The 4,664-nt window shown below is 34.3% G+C and overlaps 1 long non-coding RNA gene across 1 annotated transcript; it reads left to right on the plus strand.

Annotated features, from left to right (window-relative positions):
* Window positions 1–2,221: 2,221 nt before the first annotated feature.
* LOC126821785 (uncharacterized) lies at window positions 2,222–4,245 on the plus strand. Its single transcript, XR_007680495.1, has 2 exons — window positions 2,222–3,166; window positions 3,325–4,245. It is a non-coding gene; the product is annotated as an uncharacterized LOC126821785 (long non-coding RNA).
* The last annotated feature ends 419 nt before the right edge of the window (window positions 4,246–4,664 follow it).

The raw sequence follows: 4,664 nt of genomic DNA on the forward strand, positions 1-4,664 counted from the left end.
AGACTCCCTAACGAGCAGCGCACAAAAACTGAAGAACCCCCGCAGGGTAATTATGAATAGACTCCATTAACCAGTTCAGTCTTAATGACTTTACGACCAGGCAAAAGACTGTCTTGTTATGAGGGATTAAATTCATTGCGAAATTGGCGTTAAGCAGATACGACTTGAGAAACATGGCGATGACAAGTCTTCTATGACCAATCATGTACTCGATTTCAATATAATCAAATATGTGACGTATTTACAACATCCAGTAACATTGCCGCGATTATCAAATCATGTCGATCGTTAATCATTCTTGACATGTATTTCATATTAAATGAAATATTTACAATCGATTCAAGGTCGAATCTTTTAAAAATATTGATCAATATTAATTTGAAAGATTTGTTGTTTTTGTGAACATATGAATCAGGAAGTGACGTGATACTGCGTGATACAAGTAATAGCACATTTACAGATAGGACCCTTCATATATAATAATTCAAATTATAAACTTTTTCACTGGTACTGATCGATTTAACTTTAGTAATATAAATGTTGGCAATATCACTTTGGTGGAAACGGACGTTAAATCAAGCTATTTCAAGCATTTTGTTAATATGTTTTTGAAGAGGAGAAGTGTTTAAAACGTAATGTTTAATACCGAGCTGGCATCACATGTCGGTTTACGAAAAACGCTTACGAGGAAGTATCCATTATTCCCAACAGCCGAGTAGTCCCAATGTGTAAATTTTACCAAAATACAAATAACAATAAAATAGTCTGGAGATGGAAACCAACAGACCCATTTACTCCAGCTGAATGCTACTGAATACTCAAGTTTACTGGGATTGTACCATTGTGTCAAGATACAAAGTGGTGTAGATATATATATGCCATGGCACCAGCTTAGCAGTTTCTTGTTCCGAAAACATACCATTCTTTCTTTATGTGCCGCTTTATTGTCTGTATTTACATATTAGCTAGAAAGCCACGAAGCCTACAAAGAAAACCTCTTCAAAAGTTTCTTAATTTCTTTTGATTTTTTCTTGCTTATCACCCCGTTGCTGCTTCTTTGTTTATTACAATGTTAAAAAAAACCTTTCCTACATTTATGCATATTTCAACAATAACCGGTAGGAGAATCACAGATACCGGGTTCTGTTGGCTTAATGCCAATAAACATATTTTAAAAATGAGTTTTACTTTGTCACTGTATATTTTCAGCCATTCATTAATAAGACTTTTGTTTGCGTGTACTTTTGCCATATCTATTGATTTTAAACTACATGTTCATAAAAACTATTGAGATTTTTATTGATTGACATTTCTGATAAGGAAATAATTCGATAAATTGAAATGTTTTTAACCTTAAAACTCGTATTACTCATAATACATCATGTAGAAATAGACACGCCTAAAAAATCGATATAATAAATGGAGGTAAACATGCACGAATTCAGATGAAACGATTGGAAACAATGAATGATAGCATTGTCCGTGTTTTTAAACGATTTTTCTATATGACACATGTCACTCTGTCATTGGCGTCGCTTTATTTCATTGATGTCTGCGTGTATTCTTGGAACAAAGGCGTCCATCTCTGTGGTCACGATCGTATTTTCGACCGTTTCATGTGTCCAGTATAATCCCTAATGAAATGAAATTAAAGAGTACGCGAGTCCTATTTGACAGCTGTTCTCGTTTCCTTGTTTCCTCGAAATTTGAGTGTATTGCGACAATTGTCTATAAACATATACAACATGACAGTATAATATACATTTCAAATATTCAGGATTCTTGGGAAAATGACACTAGGGCTTTATGTCTCGCGTTATCCAACTGACGTCGAGCTTGGTGTTATCAGGCACTGAACAGAAGGCCATTTAGATTGAATTTAAATCCTAGTTCGTTCCCACACTTACTGAATGTTTACGCATGATAAACTCTTATATGCAAGCTCTATTTTCTTATTAGTAATCATAATGCTTTTTTAGAAGCTAATAAAGATCGAATATTTTTTTATTCATCGTTACAAAACTCAAAGTAGGCTAATGTTGAAAATGAATTGAAATGTATTGGCCCGTTTAAAAATGAATTGAAATGTATTGGCCCGTTTAAAAATGAATTGAATTGTATTAGCCTATTTAAAATGAATTTGAAACCGTCCACTGAAATTGAAAATAGTAAATATTATCAAAACCATATTCGATATAATTCCTTGTTTTACATTAGTGTGACAATCACAGATTGGGGTTAGACATGTTTGTCTGATATAAAATATAAACTTGACTTTAGATAAGTAGAACTATGTGAAATCCCCTTTTAAGATCAACAGCTAGAATACTAAGCTTATACCCAGTAAAAACATAACACGTGAGCGGGGGATACTTTTTGTTTGGTGAAAAATCCGAAAAGCAAATGTGTCATCCATTGTTACAACGCTCTAATCTAAATCTTGATTCAATTGTGATAAGCCGGTAAATGGTTTTTGATGATTATCACAAGCTTAGATAAGCCGACTCGACCAGGGCGCGGTTCATGCAGAAGTGTTGATTAACGATAAACAGTTGTCTATGCTCCACGTGTGTTCAATGTAACAACTTCATCTCCAACGCCCTTGAACCAACCAATCAAAACACGAGATATCCTCTTTGAAGACCATGCGGCAGTCAAACGTAACGTTATCAGCCAATGAAAACCTTGATTATCGGCTTTCGGCTTATTCTACAATATCAACAAGTGGTGTAGCACACACGTGGTTTACTATAGTGAGAATAGTATATATAGCTAGTGTGTTAGGACTGGGTCATTCATTCAAATGTACTACGATATTATCTTGATCCACTACGATTATACAAATATTCAAAGATGATGGACTTTACTACTGCCCCGCTTCACCTTATGACACCGCTAACAGTGGATACAAACATAGACTATACTTTGGATATGAACCGATTTCCAGGATTAAATAGTGAAGAAAGTATGAAAGAGTTGGCATTGCTTCCATCTGCATCGTCCGATTGTGCTACAGAAGGACCACATGTTTGTGAATTATGTGGAAATCTTATACCTTATCAAACAGACGACAGTGTACCTTGTGGTTTCTGTGTATATTATGGGCTCATAGAAGATAATAATTCTATCACAAAACAAGATACAGACGAACTTTTTTCATTAATAGGTATGTATTGTATTGATAAAAAAACGAAGGAAAATCAGATTAAAGTAGCTTTTAGGGATATCTTATGCAACCAGGAGCATTCTTCAGGACTACTGTGTCTTTCTATCGAATATTTGATATGAATTATTTATTTAATTATTCTTTTATTGTTTTTTCAGCATCTTGTGATATTGATACAGAATTTGGGAACATGGAGAGTGGTGATTTACAATCAGTTTTAGAAGATATCATAGAATCCACATCATCGTCCACATCTCCATCAACATCGTTATCATTAGAACAATCTTCAGATTCAGTCATCACACAAGAACTATTCCTATCGCCTTTACCAAAGTTATCACCTTTATCGCCACTAGAATCGTCCGACCTGGGATCTTTTATTTCTGCCACTTCCGAAACAAACAAGAGTACTATTTGTGAAACGGACTACAGTTTTTGTGTTAAGGAAATAGCTGCTGTTCACAACTCCGATGTCACGTATGGGGATATTTTTACGGACTCGACATGTGTTCCCGATGTGCTGGACATTGACACTACGTTTTTCTCCCCCGCTGTGTATGACACTTCGATACGAAAAAGAAAACTCTCCACGGATGTAGAAAATAAACTGAGCAAGAGACAAAAATCGTGTGATATTGACGATATATTATTACACTGTTTTTCTGACTTTAGTCGTGTCAATGACAAAGCCGAAGTAATGTCCAGGGAATCATAGCAAGAAGTCAGATTAGTTATCCCCAAATCTATGATTCGTATCGTACCCAGTATTATTAAAAAACATTAAAAACAATTCCAATAGATTGTTTTAATTGATTTGTCCTAGATGTGTATATAAACATGTCTACTTATTCGTGCTCAATGACTATATATATATATATATATATATATATATATATATATATATATGTGTGTACGGTTGATTAATCATGTACATCTTTATCATTATTGCGTCCGTGAGAATACTCTCTACATTTGAATAGTTTTATTCGACCAGATAGTTTATTTTTATATACCCTTGTTGTTGTTTATTGAATAGTTATAAAGAATTAAAAGTCTAATTGTTATTTTCTTAGAAAAAATTGTTGTGTTTATATTTCAATACCTCGTAAGATTGATGGGGTTGGGAAGGGGCTGACTATTTGCTGAAAGGATACGGTTATTTGCATGTTGAATCGTGAACGGTATGCATGCACAATAAATTTTAACGAAATCCCTATAACTGCAATGGAATAGGTCAGCCAAATGGAATTTCCCGTGGAGCAACTAAATTCTAACGTTGTTTTAAGAGCTGTCCGTATTATGTGAACATCACAATTTAGTCCCGAATTATCCACCAAAACACATTGTGCTAGATAAATGTAACGAAATCCCTAAACAATGGAACAGGTCAGTCAAAGAGAAATCCTCGTAGAGCAACTCAATTCTAACGTTGTTTTAACTGAAAAGAGCTGCTCATATTATGTTAAACTTCACAATTTAGTCCCGAATTATCCACCAA

The sequence above is a fragment of the Patella vulgata genome, chromosome 5 (assembly GCF_932274485.2).
Source record: "Patella vulgata chromosome 5, xgPatVulg1.2, whole genome shotgun sequence".
Lineage (NCBI taxonomy): Eukaryota > Metazoa > Mollusca > Gastropoda > Patellidae > Patella > Patella vulgata.